Source organism: Dermacentor andersoni, chromosome 4 (assembly GCF_023375885.2).
Source record: "Dermacentor andersoni chromosome 4, qqDerAnde1_hic_scaffold, whole genome shotgun sequence".
In the NCBI taxonomy this organism is placed as follows: domain Eukaryota; kingdom Metazoa; phylum Arthropoda; class Arachnida; order Ixodida; family Ixodidae; genus Dermacentor; species Dermacentor andersoni.
The window spans coordinates 113,404,665-113,430,340 of NC_092817.1; positions in this window are offsets into that span (position 1 = coordinate 113,404,665).

Here is a 25,676-nt window from a genome sequence, read left to right on the forward strand (position 1 = left end):
CTTTCTATTCGTATAGGCTTAACCGAACCACGATGCGAAAAATAATAAATTGTACGTTGTAACCAAAGCAATATCTTGGTGCGGTTTTCTTATTAGCGATAGCTCGGAGCCGCGTGGGCAAACTCTTTCTATCTCCCGCCAACTCGTTTGGGACGTTTAGTCACACTAAATGCAGGTCCCACCGTGGTGTATAGCTATAGCAATGGCGTTGCATCCGCTCCCTAGCACCAGGTCGCGGCTTTTTGATCCTCGCCGCTGTTACTGCCTTCCGTCGAGTACGGTATGTCAAATGTTCGTGCACAGGGTCCATGGTAATGAACCCCAGGTGATGGAAAACTCATCCGGAGCCCTAAACACTGTGGGTAGTTCATGGATGTTAAATCCAACATGTTTATCAACTATTTGAGCAACCTATACAGATTCTGCGGGTTTTTGGACGTAAAGCAACATCACTATATGTACTGTCAATTCCAAGCTTGCTCAAGAACGCCACAGATCACGCACGATGACGAGTGACGGCTGCGCCGTACCCCAGGGGTGGAGCCACCGGTGAAACCTGTTTGCCGCTTGTGATCCTAGTTGGCAACCTGGTTAGTGCGACCGCAGAAAAAGTGGCCCTACGACAGCTATAATTATTCAATGGTTAGAACCAACTGAGTCGGTGGCACGAATTCAAACGAGGTAGAGACCTTGGTCAGTTGTAGGCATGGCATGTGCACCTTTCTACCAGAAACCATGAGAGAGACACAGCATGAGTTATGCACCGAACAACCCGTCCGGTGCAATCAAAGATAGTCTAGAGACAATTGCGTTCCATTATCGATGATGTGTCTTTGGTGATACCCGTGTAAAGTTATACCGGAAGGTAAATTCGTTCAAAAAACTGGCTCTATCTATAGTTTACATTGTAAAGTGACTGCGGCCAGGTTCTATCTCAAAATAGTATGAATTCATGTGAATTATGTATACTTCCTTTGTACGGACAACATAAGCATTTAATTTTGTAGTTTCGAGCTGCTATATGGTTGAATTACCATTTTCCTTTTCACTTGACTGAGTTGCTTTGCCGCCAGTGAAACAGTCATTTTGGACAACTCATGATAATCGCTTACAGGTGCTATAGGCGGAAGTGTGTCTAAGCAAAGATGTTTAACGGAATAATTTGGAATAGCCAACCTCTACTAGGCATGCATATTCTCCTGGTTTTCTTTATACATAGTATGCAAGATTTAGGTTGGTTGCATTCGCGGTATGCACGTATGCTGGATTTGGGGTTACATTACTCGCACTGTTGCCATATGTATTTATGTATATTGGATTGCAGCAGAAAGTTACCGCATAGGATAATCGGTGAGTAGAGCTTTGTGCATTATTCAGGTGCTCTTCGTGTGGCATATAGATGACTGACGGAGCGGATTTCCTTGCTCGAAAAAAAATGTACGCTCGCCGGAAGGTTAGCTTTTTCTGTGTCAAGCAAGCTCCGTAGAGAAATGTCAATCAGGAAAACGTTGCGTAGCCAGAAACAACACGTGTGGTACTCGAGTTTTATTTGGCGCGCACGAAACACAATACTCTTCATTCTTCTAACCAGGCTGCCGGTGAGTACAGCCACTCTCGCAAATTCCCCGAGAACCGCGTCGTGCAAGCTCAGACGGCAGATCCTCGAGCAAGGTGTCCGCGAAACGCGACTCCATTACGTGCCGGGCCAGAAAGGACCGGCAACGATAGATTGCAGCCTCGCCCGACGACGCGCTATTTTTGTTTCTTGCCGCCCCGCAAGTTCCAATCTCAATTAGTGGTTGCGCTCGTCTCACGACTACGCGCTGAAAGATGAAGCCGAGGTAAAGTGAGACCCACGCCGCTACTTGCCGACGGGCTAATGGGCTACGTCGCGCACCGAAGCTCCGGTCCTCCTGTTGAGCACTTTGTCCCGACATAGTATAACGTTGCAAGCTTTGTGCGACATTGCGGCGTCCCCGGCCTGGTACCACGATGAATAAGTGATTACTGTCGGAAGCGCCACACGAACTGGCGCGGGCTTTCAGTGTCGCACATTTCAGTTGCCCCCCCCCCCCCCCTCTTTTTTTTTCGTATACATTATAAAAGCAGGCAATCTGGTCTCCATGCCATCCCGTTTAGCTTTGTTGTGACAAGCCGCGTGCTGAAAATTATGAAAATGTCGCCATTTTAGGAGTGGTGGAAATTTCGCTATTCGTCTAAAACGCGACGTTGTTCTATTATTGCTGCAAGGTAATGGGTCTAGAAGATTGCGTCTTTTCGTCACAAGCACTCTGACAATTAGTTGACGTTTAGCTGTCACATCTTGCGCGATTCCTTTTATACCTAAACAATTTTTTCAGCGAGAACATTTGTTTTCTATTTTATTCGCTCCTATTATATTTATGCCTAATATCTTTCGTTCAGTGCAGCCTTACAATGTTCATGCGTTCAAGCGCATTTTTTAAATTCTTGCATAATCATTTAGTTTTTAAAACGAAGCATTCTTTGTCGAGTCCTATGTGTTCTTTTGGACTGGTTCATGGAAGTAGTGGTACTTGGGTTATGGAAAGACAGAACGGCTGCACCGAAAGGAAATAAAACCCGCTGATTGCATGACTGATGATTAAAATTATTATTAATGATAGTAAAACTAATCTTAATATTGTAATGGCAACGAAGAACGCCGTAAGTGAAGGAAGAAGAAGAGAAGGGCAAGCACAATGATAGAATAGGAGTGCCTCAGGGCGATAGTTTGTTTTTGTAACTGCTAAAATTTGGGTGCGTCGTGTGCCTCGGATAATCTATTCAAAGCCACGGACTACCGTTAGATTTTTGTGGACACGCAATTAATTTTTTCTCGCGTAACGGTGCCTTAATTTATGCCGGCACCGTCATGGGACACTCAAGTGGACCATGCCTTTTCTGCGAGCGACGCCACCACTACGAAACCGTTGCCGCCATTTCAGGCTTCAGATTCAGGTACGATACCTTAAAACATTCACCCTGCCGATTCGGATTTCACTCGCCGTCTCCCTGCGCCCGACTTAGCGGCTCTCCTGGATCTTTTTGAAGCACGCCTTGACCAGCGACTTTTCTCCGTGGAGAACTGTTTAGTCCAGCGTATGCCTTCCGCAAAGAGTCCCATCGTCGACCTCCCCACACGTGTTTCCTGCCTTCTGTCGCCTGCTTCCATTGCTCATGTTCCACCTGTCTTGGCACCTCAATCTCCCTTTCTCAATTCCGTCACGAAGTAATGTCGGGGATCCTTCCCAAGTCCACTTACATTTGATAGTACCACGTCATTGTCTGGATTTTGAGTCTGTCGCTGCTCTCCACTCCTGGTCACTTCGACACAAAGCTCAAATCCTCGTGGCACAGCTTCGTTCTGCTGCAGCTGAATTTCTTGAGTTGCTGCCGGCAGTCCACCGTTCCAACTACGCAAGTCTCGTCTCGGCACTAGAGTTCCGCTATGCTGATGCCCATCTTCAGCACTTACATTTTGTAGAATTAGAGCATCTGCAACAGGGCCACTACAGCCTCCAAGAGTGCCTTTGGCCATGCGACCATCCATACCTTTCATGTGTCACGACACCCCTTCTACTGGCCATCTGGTTCAGCAGAAGGCCCTGGCTCGCGTTAAGGAAGGGTTTTGGTGGTCAGGCATGCGTACCAATGCCTACCTGTACGTGTCATCCTGCACCGTTTGCCAAGCTCGTAAGGTCGTCACAAAGCCGCAACCTGTGCCCTAACAACCAATCGCCCCTTCTATAGAACCGTTCGATATCGTGGGCCTTGAACACATGCGCCCTTTTCGTCGCAGAAAGCATGACAACAAATTTCTCATTGAGGTCATGTACTATCTCACTAATTGTGCAGAAGTTTGAGCCGTTCCTGATTCTGCATCGCTCATGTTATGACTGTTATTGACTAGTCTCTCATATTATGGCATGGCACGCCGGCGTTGCTGATTTCCGACCGTGGCACGCTTTCATGTCGCGTGCCTTCAAGGCTTTGCTGTCTAAAAATGGAATACAAAACGCTGCAGTGTCCCCTCAACATCCACAAACATATGGACAGGTCGAGCGCACCAAAGGCACCATGACAGACATCACACACAACGACACACAATGACACACGACGACACACGACGACACACAGTCGTCGTGTGTCCCCCACACGACGACTGGGATGACCACATTGCTGCGGCGGTTTTCGCTCTAAACACGTCCCATCAGTAAACGCGCGCCACGCCGTTTCAGCTGCTCCACGGGAGGATTCCAAGGTTACCGCAAGAACACTCTCTTGGCTTCGGCACGTCTCTGGAAGAACGCCCCGTAAAAGTGGACTGCAGCGAGACCCCACACCAAGCTCGCCTCCGAGCTCGGCTAGCAATACTGCTCCACCAAGCGCAGTTCAATGCGTCTTCTGAACAAAGTTCTGCTTGCTGTTTCCCACCGGGCGATTTAGTCATGGTTTGAGGGGCACTGCGTTTACCTCGGCGCTGCGAAAAGTTCTTATCCCGCTTTTTCCAATGCCCTGGTTCTTACTCCGGTTTTTCGAATTCCAGTGTCGAAGTCTCATGCTATGAGCGAGTGAGCAAAGTTGTGCAGGAAGAGGAGGAGGATGAAAAGGAAGGAAAGAAAGGTAGGGAGGTCAACCAGACGCACGTCCGGTTGGCTATCCTACACAAGGGAAGGGCGTTAAGGGAAGAAAAGAAAGAAGCGGGAGGGAAGATACTATCGGTGTGAGGACATGCAGATGTCCATAACTGCAAGCCTATAATCGGTCATTCAGGCCAGTCGCTTTCATGAAACGTAAGTGCCCGCGTTGCTTTGTAAGCCTGCGACGCATGGGGCCATGGTTCGACAATCTTAGTCCCTAAAAATGGTCTCTTAACTAATCGGTTTAACACCCTCTGAAGAAGGTCGCGTTCGTTCTCATAGAGATCACAAAAACACAACACGGGCTCAATTGTCTCCCCACAGTTGCGCGAGTCATAGATTGGTGTGCCGGACATTCCAATGAAGAATGAGTAGGCTTTCGTAAAAGCCACCCCTAACCAGAGGCGGCACTGTAAAGTTGCATCATGGCGGGAGGAGTTCGATGAAATCTACAGCTTCAATGTAGGATCCAACCGGAGGAGACTGCAGTTGGATGATAACGGGGTGTTCCACAAAGCTTCAGTCTTTGTTTGAGTAAGTAAACGAAGACTCCTCGCAGCATCTGTCCTTGATAAGGGTACAGGAAGTGTCAGAGTTTCTTTATGGATTGACCGAGCGGCATTGTCAGCAAGGTCATTTCCAACGATGCCACAGTGCCCCGGAAGTCATTGGAAGACGATGTCATGTCCGTTTATGAGGGCTTGATGGAGAACCTCTCCGGTCTCAAACAAGTTGTTCGTAAATCTTGCGTCGTAAGGCTGACTGCAGAATCTGCCTTGGAGTCACAAAACAACGACCCACTTTCGAGGTTTGGCTTGCGCGATGTAATTAACAGCGGCACCTAGAGCGACAAGTTCTGTTGCCGTAGAAGTCATTATAAGGGACACTTTGAAAGTAATTGTAATTTGTAAGGCCGGGATGATAACAGCGGCTGTGGAGCTGGTGGCTGGGACAGATCCATCGGTGTAAATGTGCGTTCGTCGTTCATATGCCTCGTTCAGTAATGACAGTGTGAACTGACGTAGAGCCACTGTTGAATGACGAGTCTTCTTGGTTATTCCAGGAACCGTGAGGCGTACATGTGGTTGTTGTATGAACCACAAGAATAACAGTGGTCTTGCTGCTGGTGTAAAGCCCGACGGAAGGTAGCCTTGATGTGTCGCAACAAGTTTTGAACATATGGCTTGAGGTGTTTGTGCTGGCAACGCAGCAATATAATGACGGGTACGCGACATAGATGTCGAATATGGGCTCTAAGGCTGTCAATCGTTATATATGTTGGAACCAAGTAGTCTCTAGCCATCATGATTGTTGCGTGAGTCTAAGCGCATCGTGGTAGTCCAAGACATGTCCGTAGAGCCTGGCCTTGCAAACTTTCGAGAGTACAAATGTTTGTTTTACATGTGTTCGCCAAAAGCGGCCAGCTGTGCCGTAAAAAGTCCAGAAACAGTACTCTGTACAGCTGCATCATGGACAGTACCGACGTGCCCCAGGTTTTTCCGCACATGAACTCCAGTATATGTAAAATCTCATTTAGTCTCCACCTCAGGTAGATGCAGTGGGGGCTCCATGAAAGGCCCCTGTCAATAACCACACCTAAAAAGCGGTGAGACTTCTGGTATTTGATAGCCTGGCCATTGAGAGAAACAGGGTACGGTGCCATGGGTTTGCGCGTAAACGTGATTAACGCGCATTTTTCGATGGACATTCTAAGGCCTTTTTGCGGAGATACTAACCGGTTAGGGTGGCTACCCGCTGAATTCTTGCGCGAACTTGAAGACGAGTCACTGCAGAAGACCAAAGACAAATATTGACTGCGTAAATTGATAGAGGACTTTTCTTGGGTAATATTTCTGAAAGGCCAACCATAGCTAGGTTAAAGAGAATAGGGCTCAATACTCCGCCCTGTGGGACGCCACCGTGTGTAAAATAGTTGGCAGTCGGGCAGCCATCTTCGATCAGCACAAAGGAGGACCTTCTGGTCAAATAGTCGCAGATCCACAGAAACATTCCTCCGCCAATTCCAACAGCCTTCAATGACTCGAGGATCGCTTCATGTGTAACATTGTCGAACGCCCCTCTCACGTCAAGAAAGCACGCTACTGATAAGCGCTTGAGGCATTTTTGTTGTTGTATGAATGTTGTTAGGTCATTAACATTATGGGCAAGATGGGCAAGATGGGCAAGAGCTGCATAGGTGATGCCGTTGAACCCTGGTGAAGAGGAGCGCCGAGAAGCATCCAAAGAGGCTTGCAGTCCTTCCATAGTAAATTGAATTTCCATTTCTGGGAGGCGAGACACAGGGACGACACTCGCGTCTTCTGCGTTAGGGGTGACACACATGCCAGCGATCCACGCACAGAAAGTTGTGTAGAATTCACACTTTAGTATAAATCCTAGAATATTTCATGTACAGCAAAGGGAGTTCTGAACAGACTGACGATGGTGAAACTCCGTGCTCGCATAGGGGACGGGCAGTGCAATGTGAATAATATCCTTATTTGTTTCCTAACATCATTCCATCGAAAACATTTAGAAGCCGCAAAACCGGAAGTAGGAGGTGCCACAGCTAAGTTTTTACGCGTAACCAAAATTGTAGTTTTTCTTGCTTTATCGCAAGCTCATTCCTTCAGACTCACGAGTTACACACATTCCGAAGTCAGTCTGTCTGTTTTCTTTTAAGCAATCACGTTCGCAAAAAGTCAAATTCTTCAAGCCGCGTTGTGAATTCGCATAAAAAACCTAATCAGCTCATGGTTCACCATGGTAGCACGTAAAAAAAGAAATTCATGAAAGCTCGCAGCAAAGACAAGCCAAGAGAAGGTGCTGCTCATTTTACAGGAGGCAAACGGGCACACAGATTCCAAAACCGGAGTGGAGGCACTGCGAGCACGAAATTACTCCACCCTGGGTCAGGGCACGAATGCCGATTTCCCTGTGTTCATCAAGCGGGTGCCCTAGCTTTCTTGTTTCTTCTTTGGTTTCTGTGCCCTTTTCTTGTTTCTTTAAGTTACATCTTGCAGAATCACCAACGAAGCGAGACAGTGTCATGACTTTCCCGATCGGAATTTAAACTTCCGCTCCGCACGGCCGAGGTTATATCATTTTTAGAATCGTTTCGAACGTTTACCTATCTTTCTTTGATTTTCCGCACGAGTGGGCTGATTTTGATGCCGATAGAGTCGGAGGGTACGGCCTGCCCCCCATAGCTTGCGCAATAATGCTCGGTCTGCGCTTTTTGTTTTGAGCCTCCATTTGTCATAGTCAGCTTCCTTGCGCAACACAAAGTGCGTACCGGAAAGCACCGGCCAGCACTTGTGTTCTTTTACTTTCTTCCATTTCTCTTTCTCTTGTTTCCAGATTCTCGCTTGTTGGTTGGCTTCTTATTTTGTTCACTGGCGTGATTTTGAACGCTTATTCGCCGCTCTCAAGCTGAAAGGACACCCTTTTGCTTGTGCTGATCCATGGATCAGTCCGTGGCAAGGCTTAGTTCTGTGGTGTTGCTTTTGGTTTCGCAAGTTCCCTAACAGCAGGCTTTCGGGGAGTCCTGTAGCGCGATACATACGTGCAAAGGCCACAGCAGTATCCGGTGCACTATTGAAGAACAGTTTGCGATTTGCAAGAGCTGTTCCCGTTTGTGTCCCAGGTCAGGCAGCCATGGTACTGCGCAGTCGAAGCCTCGACGCGTCTCGCTCTAATAAGAAAGCGTGGTGTATGCGAGGAAGCTGCTCTACATTTATCATATATCGTATGCTGCTCAAATAAAAACATGTCAAACTTAAAAAAGCAGGTAACCAGAGGGGAATGGTGTACTGTTTGTTATCTCCACTACAACGGGTAATCAGAGGGAAAATTGTGTACTGATTGCCATCTCTACCACATATTTCCGTTTTGCCAATGGTGCAGACACGCGAGAGCTACGCTGCTTTGGTTCGACGCTCGTGTGCTAGTGTGAGTTGAGAGAGGGAAATCTGGGGACTGCGCCTAGATACTACGGAGGAAAACGCATTTTGCTCCGTTCATCTTTATGCGATTGCGATGCGCCCTATGCGAGGGCCGGCGCCTAACTTCCGTTCAAACGGCATCACAGGGACCGATACAGAGTCCCTAATGGGGAAGCATGTTATATAACAAATTTCGAGAAACGAAGCTTCGTTATTCGTGGGCAGGTGGCCGCAGCTCCTATAGGCCAGCGCTCCTCGCTGAATCGCTTCATTTCCAACCATATACGCGTGAAAAATGCTGGTGAAGCATGGCTGAAGAACAAAAATTCACCGACCATTACGATACTTTCTAATACGAGACTTAAGTGCAGCTGTATACGTGTTTTCATTTCGTGATATACTGGTTGCCGCGGACAATCAGTCACGTGCGGCACGTTGCGAATGGAGCGAAGTGTGGCGCGACTGCTTCGCTAATCGTGATGCGTGGCCGCGATTCACAGCCGCAGCCGCACACCGACCTCCTCTCATGCAACGCTTTGTTTCCATACAGACGACGCACGTTACTCTGACACCATCGAGCTGCCATCGTCACTGCGAAGCCCGTTGTGCGCAGCTCTACGCTTTTTTTCTCACGCTTTGCGCCTCCTGGTTCCTCTGCACGCTCCTTATGTGCTTTCCTCCTCGCGTTGTGTTCACTATCCCCGTCTTTTTATCTCCTGCTGCTCTCCGCGTTCACTCTCATCTTTCGCTCGGTTGGTTCGCTCGGTTAGGCGACGCAATGTATTGCCACCACCGTAATGGGTTAGGTATGAAGCATTTAAAGCAGCGGTACTCCTCTTTCACAATTTCTTAAGAACATTCGGCACCATCTAGTGAGGCCGCCGTGAACCCTGCGCGTGGCTTCCGAAATGTATGGCGCATAGGTGCGTGCGAACGCTGAGAAGCGCGTCATGCGGCAGCCGGGCTTCTTTGAGGACGCCCTGCGCTTTCTAATGGCACTGCCCAGAAACGCTTGCATGACCTCTGTCAGATCGCGCTGGCCAGCCACCTCCCCGGCTCTGTTCATGGCCCGGAGCTGGTGATCCTCCAGGCTGGTCCCGGCGAGGATGTTATTCGATGCCCCGGATGAGGCAGTGGCCATGAGAGAGTGGCGGGGAGAATCCTCCTGGCAGTCCCAGATAAGGTGGTTGAGCGTGGCGATCTCTCCACAAAGCTTTCAGTGGGGGTCAATTGGCACGGGGTATATCTAGGATAGGATCTGGGGGCAAGGAAAGGAATGTGTCTGGAGTCGGCGCCTGGTGATCTCATGACACTTACTGAGTTTAAGGTAAGGTGGTGGTCTCGTTCGTCTCGAGATGTTATAGCAGCTGGTGATGCCATTGTATGAGGTCAAATGTTCCCTATTCCTCCAGGTCGGAGGCCTGTCCCGCTGCTCGGTGAACGAATCCTCGAGCATGTTGGTTGGCGGCCTTGTTTCCTTGGTTTCGCGAATGGGCTGGGACCCATAAAAGTTCGATGGGGCAAGTGAAAGCTTTCTCGTTGTCATCATCGTCCCCGCTTCCATACTTATGGGGAAAGCGAGAACGAGAAGAGAGAAGGTGAAGTAGTCGTAGCGTTGTAGGAGCTGTGATGACACAAGTGAAGTTGTTGATAGCGGCCTTGGTTCGCTCAGAACTGTGGTGGAGCCTCCGTACGTGAAAAGAAAAATTAGACATTGAGACAAGAAGACTTTCTGGCTGCTATTTCATCACTGCATTTTCAGTGGATACAGAAGAATTTCACCACTTTTTTTTTTTACTTCATGACCTCAATAGACAAAAGTGTAACTTCGCAAACACAGCGGTGACAAACAGGCCATCTTTCATATCTACAGATATTTCAGTTTAATGCTGTGTCTCGTTTCCCCGAATCTATCACGTCAATAAGGGCCTCTAGCAGCGCGTTATGTTTTCATGATCTGCGGTGAAGCCTTTCTAGTACTAGTTCGTCGAATGAAGACAAACGATATTAAAGGGCCATATATCTTAGCAAGAAGGAATGTGTGGCACTCGGCAGCTTCTTAGGATTTCAAGAGCATCTTTCTTGCAGTCTCATTAATCTTGCTGAGAGGAAACTGCAGTATATTGTTTTCGAGTCGTTCCTTTTCAGTCTTTTTTTTTTTTTTTTTTTACAAATGGAGGTCACATTTATAAAGCGGATTTTCCCGTCTCATTCTAAGGAAAATTGCAATTTTGTGCACAGATGATTTCGTCGTCGTAGATGGTTTTAGTCAGTGACGATAATTGTAGTTGACGCAAAAGAAATATTGGCGCACACTGGTACAGTTCTTAAAGCGAATTAGCCTAAGTGACCGTGTATACTCCTCCTGTACATCCGCCTACATGCGCGAGGTGTTAACCTTCTCCCTTTTTTCCTCTTTCAATTTCCCGTTTCTCTTAACCTTAGTGCAGGGTAGCAAACTGAATCTCGGTCTGTCTGGACTGGTTGAACTCCCTATCGTTTTTCCTCCCTTACTTTAATTCAGAAATGAAAACTTCAGTTATAGGCATGTAAAATACGCGAAGCACGCTGTCTTGAAAAGCGTTGCATGTTTTGTCAGCATATATTTATATCAAATGACCACGTCGTACTCACACTGTCTCCGCGGTCACTCCAGTGTCAAAAGAGTGCCTGCAGTGGCTGAATAGTAGAGTATTTTACAAAGTTTTGTTGTGATGCTTTCGTAGAATTTTGCGACATATATTATTTAGTCGGCAGATCTTAGCCCGCTCAACAAAAAAAAAAACATGTCAAGAAATGTATGGCAAAGCTGATACGTGGCATACACAATCATCCCCCGATGTTTCCGCTTACTTTCTTTCTTTCTTTCTTTCTTTTTTTTTTTTTGATGTGCTTCATATTTTTTCGTCCGATGCCAACTTGGGGGTGTTCGTTGTTTTTAGCACAAGTTAATCTCATTCCAACTCAACGTGTGCGTCGAATAGGCTGCGCGCTTTGCCCACTGCACTAAGCTTTTGCGTCGGAGATGGGCAGACTACCATCGATTTTGAATAGAGATGGATTTGATTAATGGAGATTAACGTGGCGAAGGCGTTCGCTAGGTTGAGAGGGACATCGTTCGGTGTACTGGAAAGCTGCTAAGTAATTTTGACAACCTGAGGTTCTTTAGAGGGGCCGCCAGAGGTACACACTAAGCGAGTTTAGACTTCATTAGTGTTATATCAGACCATTCTTTTGATAATTTCGCGATAATGTTTCTATATGACTCGTCCCATTTTACCAAAGGGCTCATATGCCCCGTACCATAATCCTATATGATCATACGGTTTATACGGGAACATATAAATGTTCATGCCAGATTTCATAGAACCATGCAGTATTATGAATCTAGGGCATGTGGGCCATACTGGATACTTTAATACACATAGGTTCAGTGTTGGAAGAGAAAATTAAGGGCAGGGTTAAAAATGTTTAATTTCACACAGATATCCCAACATCAGCGCGTCAGCGTGACACCGCAAATGTCAATATAGTTTTTCTTATTTCGGCCATAGTGGCTTAGCAGATGCTCTTGAAACTTGCTAAGTTGCCTGTTTGCGTCTATTAAAGCACTGTGCAATCTATATCTATGAGCGGACGCCGTCAGGAATCCCTGACGGCACAACGTGCTGAAACTTCAAGGTTGCGTCTACGCCCATCTTTCACTTATGCATATTTTCTGGCTTACTAATCTTCGCGTTATGGCGAGAGTGCTCTTTTTGGTATTGCAGAAGGGCAATTTACAACTACAGTTCAATCCATATTTCTGTTTAGTGTCAACTTGCGCAAAAAAGCACACCCACAGCGCAATGCGGCTGATCAGAAGTTCAGTCTGCGACTTCGCGTTAATGGATTTGGAAATGAAGCATCATTGCTGATCCGCGACATCCATTTATGCGACCCTGTCATATGAGTGATTTGCTGGTGAAAGATCTGTGAAATAAAGATTCACGTCATGATCATACTTAACTTAAGCACTAAGCTTGATGTGTAATATGAATCGCCACTTCTTTTATTTTCTGAACTTAATGTGATAACCTTCGCTGCTTCAAATATTGTGCCTATGCTTTCTTTCTTCGCACAGCGGAATATTATTTTACAGGCGCCGTCTGCCTTATATTTAGAAAACGTAACTAGCGATGGCTAGTTTATGCTAAGGCCACAAAAAAAAACTAAGCACACGTCGCGCACGTACATGCAAACGTGGGCACATCTCACACGATGACCGCGGGAACGCGCTGTGAATACGCTGGAGGGATGAAGCGCGGCGGCAGCAGCGAGCGAATTGAACTTCGAGCTGCCTCTTGCATCAACGCAAACTGAGCCACAGAAATACAGCGCAAGGTAGACTCTGTCCCTGTCACAGATGGCTTTTAATATACGGCCCCGAGTAGAATGCGCCCCTTCCCCCACATCCACACCCTTTCCCAGAGTGCTGCGCGCGACGGAAAACGGCGCGCTTCCTTCCCGCTTTCCTCCCTTGCGTGCGCGACATTGAGCCGCGATCGCCGGCTTACTCTCACGCGCTTTCACTCTCACATACGGCATACGGCACGCGGCGGCGATTTTATTGCCCTTGGAGTAAACGCAAATTCAAGGCGACGGCGACGGCAGAAATGCGCCTCGAGTGTGCATATAATTGCTATCGCAATAAAAGTGTGGCTGTTAAAGAAAAACAGCACATTTGTCTTAGGCACGCATAATAATGCGCTTGTCTGCATTGACACCTTCTAAATTCAACATGTGGGAATGTTGAAAACAGAAACATTGACATTATCACATGGGAAAATTACATGTGTTTATACTTTTATGTAGTTTTAGAATTTAAAAACTACATGTAACCCTTTCAACCCTTGCGCAGATCTTAATAATGAAGAACCGACTAAATTTTAATAGTCGGCCATCTCTGTTATTTGACTGGAAATAAAGATTGAGTGAACCACCTACAAAAGTTTAAATAATTTGCATCCCAATATTGCAGAGAACATGGACGTACAAGCACGCATACCGTAATATTTCAGTGCATGCTGACGGCGTCGAAACAACCGGAAGATTTCTTTTCGCAACGTGACATTTTTGTCTAATAACTCAGTGCGACAGCTTAATTGCCAACTCAGTGTAAGGACAGGTATAACGGCAAATTATCTTTCGAACTCGCTCGTTTGTCTTCATTTTCCACCAAACGCACGAAATGTACATGCGCGTCGAACCTTTCAAGTGCACACACCTACCTCTCCAATGGGAGTGCGCGCCTAGAATAGCGGTAGGTTTTCCTCGCTTGACACTTTGAGAGGTGCACCCACTTTCCGCTTCAACAGCGCGGGTTCCTTTCTTCCGCTTGGCCCGGAGAGAAGGCGTCGATGTGTGGAATGCTACCGGGCCCCAGTCCCGGAAACTATTAATGCGACGACAGCGAAATTGTTTCGGAGTGAGGCCTGTGGAGGCAAGACCTGGCTCGCCAAGGGAGAACGAAAAATGTCAGCGGAAGTGCAGTCGTTAGGCTCCTGGCAAGCATACCTTGAGCAGGCGCTCCACGGGCACTCGTGCGCTAATGGGGAGCACGCACGTAATGCGGAGCAAGCGTGGGTTCGCTACTTCGCACAATAGAGGAGGACGTAGTGAACAATGTCTAGTCCAAGAAAAGTTTCGTAACGATCGAATGTTTCGTAACCGTCAAAACGAATGTTGATCATAACGAAAATTTATCATAATGAATGTTTCGACAGGCAAATCATACTTGTCAAGTTGAGTATATATGTTTTTTTTTTTTTGCCCACACTGATGATTTGAGCAATATTCAACAGATTGTGAACCAATTTTCTTTATTTTTTATTCGCTGAACGGGACATCTACTTCAAGTTGAGTTACAACGCTCACGCCTATGGTCATGATTACATTTGCGGACCTCCTTTACGAAAGTATGGGCGTAATTAGTGTATCGGATGGCGGGGCTCAATAATACACGTAGCAGAATGCGACATAATTCACCTAAGGACGCGCATCATAAAATGCCTTAAACAGAATAATTTCAAACCCTGATGGAAATGGGACGAGCATCCCATCCCGCCTCAAATGACGTAAAAAAATCGCCATGATTGGTGTAATTAATCTCCAAGGAATCAAAAGAGATCACTGGTTGCATGTGAGCTGTGGCATTACGAAAACGGCGGCCACTTGTGTATGTTGGTCCTATTTGAGGTCTGCAGTAACGCCAGAAGCCGCCGCAAAATCAACGTAAGTATTGCATCGATATCCTTATTTATTAGGCACGGTTTGAGAGAGCGTCCAGACCTTCGCTTTCCTTTTCCTTGCAAAAAAATAATACGTTAGATTATGTTTACGCGTGCTGCGAAACGCAACCTTGCAATGTTTTCGAAAGTTTCGACAAGTGTGTGTCAGTATTGTGATACAAAATAAAAACGAATAGAACATAAAAACTAAGAGAGCAGCCTGCCAAGCGGAATACATTATAAAAGCACAGAGAATCGTAGCGCTACATCTTCGTTCTCTCCGCGCTGCTTCTCTGCTTTTCTATGTGCCTAAGGATGCGCTGTTTAGACAAGATACGAACCTACAGTCGCGCAATACCAAACCTCTTTACAAGGCTCAGTTTTCACCCAAGCGACGAATTCTTAATGAAGATGAAGGAGAAATGCTTCTAGACCATATTGTTTGCATGGAAGAGGCTCTCTCTGACGCTTTAGTCGGTTTTACCATAACGCAACATTGCAATGTTTAAAACGTTTGCAATTTTGCAATGTTTAAGTCGTTCAGTGTGAGGCGAAAGTGAGGCGAAGCATTTTCTCTTTCGTACACACACACACAAACACACGCACACACGTACACACACACGCACGCACCCATCCACATGCATGCACCTTCGATTACATTTCAGAACAGGACTCACAAACAAAATGAAACCTATACTGGCACTGGTGCATATAAAGTAACGTCAAACGTCCACTTATGGTTCGGAGACTATTCGAAAACGCAACACCAAAGATGCATGGCACTGTGTTATGCTTCAGACTATCGGACCGGTCACAGGAGTGGAGCGACCGAGTGATGGCGTGATAACGGGGCCAGACCGACGTGCATGATAGTGCGGGGTATGAAGGAATTGAGCGGTCGCATTCACTGTCCCACTGCAAGCCCCTAAGACTTTCGCCAGCCTAGGACGTTGCTCTGCAGGCCGGGTACAACCAGGGACAGGTTGAACGAGCCAGGATCTTTCGACCGATATACTGCTTCGATCACTGGCTTCTTCTTTCCACAATGGCACCGTCTTCACCTTTGATGCTCGCGACAGGATTTTCTTCCGCATATGCTCCACTTCTTTCACGCCTTGTTACTTATCCCGCTGCACGATCATTTTCATGTTTTCATCGTCGTCATCGCCTTTTCATTCCGGCGGCAGCGCCTGCATCTCATGACGCTCTCTCTGTGCTCATCTAGAAGTCAAAAAGCCAACCATTTGACCTGAACGGTAGTGAAAGGAACGAAAACGACTAAGAAAACAGCTGCAAATATGACTCTAGAAATTAAGTTTTAAAAATCGAAAGTTGGGGTTTGAATGTCGAGTAGCGGGAGACCCCGGATTATTGATTTGATACTGTTAAGGGCCCCATGTCGCAGAAAATCTGGGTTCGGACGTCGTTTCGGCAAGAATAATTTCGAACCACGCCTACCCAGGCCCTCCATGTGGCGCGAGGAAGTTATTGAACTAATTGATTTTGTCAAGCTAAAATACGTAGAGAAATAGTAAATTACAACTTACACGCACCCTACAGGCATGATAGCATCGGATTGTAATTTGAATATACGAGAAAGTATTCTCTTACGCAAAAACTCAAACGAACCCCTCTCCCAGTGTTTCTACCATTCATAGACCGGCCACAGCACCCGCCATTTGCCCGTGCCGGCGGGGGTATTCTTGGAGGCCACGGAGTAGCGCACCCAGTTCCCTGCAACATCTCCAGCTGGCGCTCACCTCCGCTGCATCGCGGCCCACGGCAGAGGCCGCTTTCTAGCAGAAATGCCGCCTTCGTACATAGTGTTCACTTTCAGTGTTTCTGGTAAACATTAGGTTACATACGCTGCAGTTGTCGAGAAACGTGAGAAGCAGTCAGAGGCGAAGCTTAAGCGTCCTCCAAATTTTTTGCGACCGCCTTTTTACAGTGCATCTAGATGAAGGTGCACTATAGTATTTTTAGATTTTTGCCTTATAGGAACGCCGTAGCATGGGACCAGTGGTGAAATTTTGACTTTTCTCGTAGTAATTTAACATTAGCGCGCAGGGTAGAATTATGCTGTAACTGCATATTTGTGGTTATATGTTAGTGAATGTGGACTCAAGCCACTTTTTTTTTTTTTAAAAAAACGTGCCATGTATGCAATGCTTCATACTTTGTATCATTTATCGTCCTGTTGGAATTGTCCCGTCATTGTGACTCAGTGTTTCTACCATCTTTTGTTCAAATACACTTCTTCTAAAGCCGTATAACCTCTCTAGCGTTTGACTCAAGGTGACATGAAGATTGCCAACTAAAAATTCTGGAGAGGCAGCGCTCGCTATTGCTTACCAGCCGAGGTAAAGGCAGCGCTTGCCATGACTTCACCTCTGAAGGAGCGCCACGCACGCTGCTGTCTGCTCACAACTTAGGTGCTTTGGTTTTGAGAATGTAAAGGTTGGCGTAATTGAAAAATAAACGTTCGTTGTTTCTAGTTAAAAAATTATATTTGGCTCAGTATTGGTGTACCAAAAAATGATTCACGGCATTGAGGTTTCTCCTGCTAAACGCAGCGAAACAAAGATATTCATTTAATAGCGCCTGTACAGCGAAATAGCCATCTTCAACACGAAGGAGGTGAAAAAAAAAATGCGTTTCTTGTATCCACCTATTCCCTGATGCCTCTTCGTGCCCTGAGTAAGATGACGGTGGACTCGCTTCACTTTCAGGACTTCATCTCCACTCCATAACTTCTTTTTTAATAACCTTATTGTCTACAGCAATGTGTGGTTGAGAGAGCTAAAGGCATGAGAACCGTTCGGACCGGTGGCAGGAGCAGAAGCTCCCTTTTTTATTCTTCATTCTTTTTCCTTTATTTTTTCATTTTTTCTAACATTGTAGCTCGATGCACCACACGAAACACACGCGTCGGAGTGCGCCGTAAATAAAAGGCGGCCGATCAAGATGACGATCGCTGCTAGAGTCACAAAACATCTGCTTTGGTAAGGAAGGCGTCTCGTCACCCTGAGGAAAACAGCGTAGCATGCAACGCTTGCACCGGAGGGCGTTGTGTGCGCCTGCACGTACTACGCTGTGTGCCGGTCTCGCAGATCATCGCCGCTGCAAGGCGCCAACTAAGCGCGCGATCGATGTTCGGGCGGTATAGTTCGAAGTGCGGGAGGCTGTAGGCGCGTAAATACCTTAGTTTCACTATATAAGTCCTAAATTTTGTTCTGGCTTTGGCCTTTGTCAATTATTGGCCGCGCGGTGATGAAATAAAGGAATTTCCTCTTGAAAAAATTGAAAAAGCTCGTATGCCCCCTAACAGCAATACCGAATAACCTCATATGAAAGATATGGGCTCTCTAATAAGAACCCGTTTCTCTCATATGCTATATGAGATGACTGGGCACAATAATTATGGGGTAGAGAATTTCGTTTAAGTCGGGAGGATAGATTATTAGAATTGTTATTATGTGTAGAGAGCTGTTGGAACTACGCGTAATGTTAAATATATATTAAAGTGGAAGACACAGCGCCTTTTTCACGAAGGCTATGCTAACACTTTTTTATGCGAAGCATACTAGCCGCACAACCACGCTCTTCCTTGCTGCGCCGCGCGCGGCCGCGTAGCTACCATATGACGTCATAACAGCTGCAAAAGCGGAGGCTCAACTCGTGCGCTCGCTTGCGGCCGCGTAGCTACATAGCCGGGTCTCAGCTCGTGCGCTCGCCTGCATGAGTTGTTTCTTCGTCTAGCCGAACCAAATATAGCCAAGCAACAGCAGTTCACTAGGCTATACAGTGGTTCAACAACTAAAATAAAGCCTAGTATGCTTCGCATCTTGGGCTTAACCTTAGCTAAGCCACAGCCATTTTTAATACGAAATCACTGAAACGCTGAAGAATGAAATGTCCTTCACTCTGACAATAATGCTCTCTAATATTTTCTTAAACATTCTGCTGTGCGTAATTTCATTGATTCGATTTCTGAAGAGGGCATGCGGGGCTAAAATCGCGATTCTCTCTAGGAAAACCCATTTTCTTATCGTGTTTATTTTTGGAATCCTAGAAGCATAAAGAAGCTCATCAGCAAGTTTGGCTGCAATACGTGCCTTAGAAACGGAGAAAACGAACTGTATTATTGTGAAGATGACTCGCGTTCGCCGTTGAACGGCTCCATGAACGCTGTATATGAGGCGCGGCCGCAGAACACGCAAGAAACCGAACACGGGGTGAATGCCCGGATTAGAAAATTTCCTTTTCGCACGTTTTTTTTCGTGGGATATCTTCCATCGAGAGCGCAACAGGCCGCAAAGTAAATGCTAAAAAAAGAAGGGTACAGTTCTGGCTGCGGTGCCCTTGTCTGCGAGCGCAGACAAGGGTGCTGGACTGCTCAAATGCTGGAAAAAAAAATCGAAGATGACTTGAAGAAATTGCCGCAGAGCAGGTTTGAATTGAAGAAGAGGGTCCATCCTATGGAGCAGGGCACGTAGATTAATTATTTTTTGGTGTTAAAATAAAAAAAAGAAAGCCTGTTTTCAAGTCACTGAGCTCATTTTTCTTAGTTTGCACTGTTTGGCCCAATAAACCTTTTAGAAAAGCTATAATTTCCAAACTGCTTCGCCAAAACCTGCTTTCAAAGTTGCTTCTGGGCTGAAATTTCGCCAGAAACAATGTAACGCTTGTTTTATAGTTCAAATTATTATTAAAACAAAAGAATATTCCATATCCCACTTATGACGACAACAAAAAAGTGAACTTAGCCTCAAAATAATTATATTGTTACAAAAATGTAATGAAAAACACGAGACTGGCCTTATTCTGCACTCTAATTCCCTTAGAGTGTGTCTAGAAATAACAATCAGTGTCCATTATTTCTGAAATGACTGCTTTGCTAAGGTGACATGCCTAATTGGTACGTAAGACACTCATAACCTGTTTTCGATTGTATCCGTAATAATTAAACTTGTAATATGTTCCTAGAACAATAAGATGCATAAATCTCTAATTTTTACGAATAGCCATGCCACGGTTCCAAACATAATTTTCAGCCCCGCATCCACCCTTAAGTGCGTGGTGTGCTCAGATGAAGCCGCGAAGATAGGACATTGTGCCGCCAAGAACCAGTACTGCCACGAAACCACAGTTATTTACAGCATAAGTGAAGTTATTTTATGATGTATATGCAAAAGAATGTTCAAATAGGGACAGCCCCTATTTGCGAAATTATTACACATATCCTTTACTGAAATTCTTGTTACAGATTTTCTAACTAGGCCATCGGCTTCAAAGTGGGTTTTCATCTTTGATGATTCTTTAAATCTCTAACCTGTGTTGTAACAACATCACAACTTAGTAAATATCCCTCGCACAACTCATTTTCCTTAGCCTATTTACGTCGTTCTGTAGATTTATCTGTGCATATAATTTGCAGTTGTTAAGACAGGTTATTATGATTCAGGAAACCAGTTAGGATTCACAAATTGTATGTATGTTAACACGTGTATTTGATTATCTTTCTCGGATGACCGCTTTTCACCAGCTAACAATTGTTAAACGTAACCGCTCAGAGCAGGATGCGCGTGCATGTATCGGAAGCTTCTCGAATGTTATCGATGGTTCTATTCGTTGTCTGTTGTCACTGAAGCTTGTGTAATCTGAACGTATGCGCGACGCGACTTCTGTAGTACTTCCTCAAAGACACGCAGGCATCAGCGATTACTCTGGAAGTATGCTGGAACCTTGGATGACTCACGTATAAAAGCCGACGGGCTTGACCCGCAGATCAGATTTCGACCATCACCGACTGTGTTCGCGGCTACCGTTCTGCTTTGAGTGCAACGCTTTTGTGGCCACGGGCTCGCCCAATTCACAGGTTAGCTAAGTTATTCACAGTTTTGCTGCGGACCTTTTTAGATCTATAACAAAATGTTTTTTTCTTTTCTCTTTCCTCATCGAAGCCTTGACACGAAACAAATTTCATGACTTACGATTCACGGCGCAGCAGATGCCCATATCGACAGCTGAGGCATTCAGGCTTTTAAACAGCACGTCTACGTGAACAAATAAGAAATGAGCCCCGTTCAACGTCCAATCAAATCTGAGGCACAATCCGCACTTTCATAGTTGTCGACGGATCAGTTATGACGGTTGTGTGAGCGCAGTTGAAAATGTTAGGAAAGCAAGCAACGTAAATCATGCAGCCACATGCAAAGAAGAGCCGGTGTTTGTAATATCTAAAAATTTGAAGAAATACAAGGCCCGTCTTCGAAACGACGAAACGTACGAAAGGGTAACCGCGAACGATTTTGAGAGAAAATGTAAGCGGGCCACAACAAGACGAACACGTCGCCGACAGGGCTCAAGTTCAATTCTGCTGCGTCGATATTAAGCCGCTGGCGCTGAAAAAGCTGCGTGTATAGAACAGAAGCTGCGAAATTTGCATCGACCCGCGGCATCCCTCGCATCTGCATTCTTGACTCAACGCACACCGACAAGGAAGTGTAAATATAATACACTGAACGGCAAGGTGGCATGGGTTCGGGAAAACTCCACCAGAACAGGTGCATTTATGCACCAGAACTGGGCTCATTAAACGGAGACGTTCGCCCAAACACCGAGTTTCGGTATGGCAGAGGGAGGCTGGCATGTTCTCATCAAAATGCGTAGAGACTATAGATGCATTCTTCTCTGACCTCCGAACCTCCTCCTTCTAGGATACAGAACACTATCCCACCAATAAGGGAAGATTTCCGTCTTTCTTCGGGCATTTCTATATGGCGAGTGTAAGAAGAGTGCAGACCTCGTGTTCTACCGCGTGCAGCTTACTTTTAAAGCCGATGGCAGTGAGTCGACCTCGCTCCACCTCAAATAACGGCACATAGCTTACGTGCGCCAGCTGTAATGCCGCCTTCCCGCGACTAGACTTTCGCGCTACGCATGTTCCTGTGCTTTTTAAATCGCATTTCACTGGTAGAGTTGCTCCGCCTCTTGCGGTTGTTCTTATGGAAGAAGCTGATGTTGCATGTTCGGCATATGCGAAATGCTGGCAGGCAATTAGAAAAAGAAGATGCGCGTTCACTTATCAATTATTCACCGCGGTGCGCATGTTTCAAGAGTGCAACTGAAGGCGAGAAATAGTAAAATACTGTTTGCTTAGCTGAAATCGTAAGACTATCACCGTTTTCGGGATATTCGAAATACCCGGGAGTTAGAGCTGCCAGTTTCACATAGGCGTGCGTCAAGCAGTTTTGGGTAGTACTCGCTGTAACGCCAATCACTTTCTAGAAGATGTTGAGGACGGGTATCTCGAAAGCATAATGTCAAAATTAGGATTTATAGTAAGCAGACGTGGCTCCACTGCAGCTGCGTTTCAATTCGGACAATTTGAATGCGTCCTAAAGCGAATTCGAAAGTGTACTAGTAAAGCCATCTAGGCATGGTGATTCCTAAAGCAAGTAGCGTCTTCCTCTAGAGATAATGTCCCCTAACAGATTGAATTGTGCTTGCATGTGGTTCATGCCATTTATATATATTTCATTTAAAAATAACAATAAAAGGGTAATAAGCCGACTTTGGAGCAATAAATTGAGGAATTTATTTTACTGGTTTGTTTCGCTGTTACTCTTTTTGTGTGATTAACTGTTGCGTCAGCTTAGACAAAATTGTAATATTTACTGTCTTTCGTAGATACAGAAAGTCAGCCACTCTGACGGCGTGCAATTCGGATGTTTAGCCGCGCAGTTCTTTTTTTTTTTTTCTCGTATCGATGTCAGCCGTTAGTAAGCTTTGCCCTCCGCAATCGACTCGTCTTTGCGAGGACAATATTGCCCCTCATTTCGCGAAAAGCTTTTCTTTTGTCTTTGGTTTCTTCTTCGCTCGGCAATGACACCATCATAGGCGCTTTATTTGCAATGTGGCACCGGTGTTCTTGTAGCCATCTAATTTGGGCCGGGAAAGATTGTACGGAGGGCAGAAGGACGCAATTTCGAAGAGAACAAAATATGGTAAAGATGAAAATAACGCGAACAGATCAAAGTTTATGTTACAGAATAGGCGTCATAATCGACAGGGACGTATCATGCAGCCCTCACGTATCATACGTGAAAAAACGGTTGACGGGCATCTGCGATCTGTCGAAGTTTTTCACTGGCAAGACATGGGGAATGTCGACAAGTGCCACGTTACAACTGTACAAAGTGCTTCTTGTAGGCTTTCTGCGATGCAGCTTGCCAGCAGTAACCAACACAGGTAAAACGAATCTACGTACAATACAAAGTGTTCAGGCTCAAGCGCTCCGGATTTGTCTAGGCCTGCCTCGGAGTGCATCAACAGCGGCTACAATAGCAATGGCTAGAGACCACTTTGTGAAGACCCACATTGAAATTGAAGTGCTCAGGACCCATATAAGGCATCTAACCAGGATTACTCATCACCAGTTAGCCTCTCTACCAGTGGACAGACCTCGCATATCTTTGAGCAAACAATTACCGCACATGAATCATTGCCAACTTGTTCCACTCCGGCTGCCTGACGTTCGGCTCCTCCATGGTGCCTCGCTCTGCCAAAAATCAACCTCACAATACCTCGCATCACGAAAAAAGCTCATCTATCATCACCAGCCCTTCAACAGCTCACGCTCCTATTTCTGTCCGAGAACTACCGTGACTCTACACATATCTACCCTGATGGATCTGTCTTGCCAAACAGCTCCGCGGCGGCAAACGTGATACCAGCGACAGTCACAACTATCAAATTTAAACGACTCACGCGACAACGTCGACGGCAGCAAAGCTCGCAGCGCTCTTTACTGCCCTTCATTACATTGGTAATGAACAACCACACATTTGGACAATATTCTGCGATTCTAAGGCGGCACTGCAGTCTCTACTGTCACCTTTACGACACGGACCGCCCGAACAGCTAATATTTCACATTGTTGGCTTCTTATGATACATTACAGAGAAGTTAAACCATATAAGTGATGCAGGCCATAAAATACCTTTCCAATGGCTTCCAAGTCACTGCGGGATTATCAGCAATGAACGGGTGGATAAAGCTGCCCGTTCAGCCCATACTGAGGAGCACCACCTACCAATTCCACTTCGGAAAAAAGAATTCTATACCATCGATGGAAGCTAACGTCACAAAAGAAGACCGTGCAAGCGCTGTTGCGCTTTTTGCGATCTACCGGCCTTTGCGAACGTCTTTAACTGGAACGCCTTTTGTGTGTGCGTGTCTCCATGTGTGCGTGTTCCTTCTTTTTTTGTTTTTTTAGCCTTTTCCTCTCTGTCATCTTTCTAACCCCTGTCTCCCATCCCCCGTGTAGGGTAGCAAACCGGAGACTGATATCTGGTTAACCTCCCTGCCTTTCGTCTTCATTCTCTCTCTCTCTCCCTCTTAACGCAAACATTTTACATAGCGGCATGGAAGGAAACGAGCGTAGGATAGCCTCGCGTCTTCTTATGCAAGTAGCCAAAAATCAAGCAGAAAAAAAAATTTAGCGCACGAAATGCGCGGTAGCTTTTTTCTGCGTACTGGCTTCAATGGTTACGCTGTGTCATCGTTGCGCTCAATTTACGTTCCTTCCCACTTCCATTATTCTGGCCTAAAGCGTCGGCAGCCACCGGTGCATTCAGCGGCAGTGTTTCCCTCCAACATTAGTCCAAACATCTGTGGCCAATGTACACAAGCTGTTGTTTGTGAGATAGTTTTGATGTCGGCTTCTCTATCCGGGAACAACCTGGAGTGCCAGTTTCTATCGTACCTTTGCTCAGCTCGTCGCAGTGTTACTTTCTTTCCATGCGTGCATCTTTCAACGTTCTAATTCTTTTTTTTTTTTGTTGTACTTTATTTTTCGCTTTCAGGCTTTCCTTCTTCTTTTAATGCAATTGCGACATCTCAACTCTCTGCGTTGCCCTCTCACGACAGCAGCTGCGACTTACGATGTTGGGGCTGCCATCTCAGCGTCTACAATATCGCGCGGCCGGTCTCGTCGCCAACCCGATGGTGGCAAAACAAACTTCTTATCGTGTTTACTCAGGCAGCCTGCGAAAAACACTAAAGCGAGAAGTTTTATGCCTACCCTGTTCTTCTCTGCACGTCTTTGTGTCTTTTTCTCCCCGTGAACGTATTGGAAATCAAGGGGAGATTGTTTACTATTTCTCCTGTCTGTCGGTGCGTCTGTACCTTGAGTTTGTTTTGGGGCGGCCATTCATTCAACGCACGCGGTCGAAGCAGGCACGACTGACATATGATGTTTCTTTGCAATAAAGTTTCCGAAAGGGTGGCTGAAACATTTGTCGGGACGCCTTCTTGTCATTTTTTTTTTTTTTGACTCAGTGGGAGACTCCGTGAAAACTTCACTTGGGAGATAAAAGAAACAGCAAATATACTTGACGCAAATATACTTTCCGTGAAAGTCCTATGGAGCCGTCGTCAGGAGGAACCGCTACTTCAAGCGTGTCTTCTTACAGTTTTCCCGTATTATTGACGATACGCAGATTTCAAGGTAAGTATTTTGCTGCGCAAGCATTAGGCTAAGGCAACGGAACGGTGGTGCTGTGGCAACACAATACACTACGGTGACACATTGTGGATATTGTTAGTAGTTTGTTTTGTCACCAAGTAGGAATATATTTAAAGCGGTTAATTCAACATTGACTATCGTATTTGTTCGAATATAGGTTTACCTTTTCTTCTCGAAATGGTTGCCGTAATGAAGTATCGACCTCTATCCATGACCGAACAATCTCGATCTACATTCGCGAACAAGGATAGCAACAGTACCGAGCTAAGGT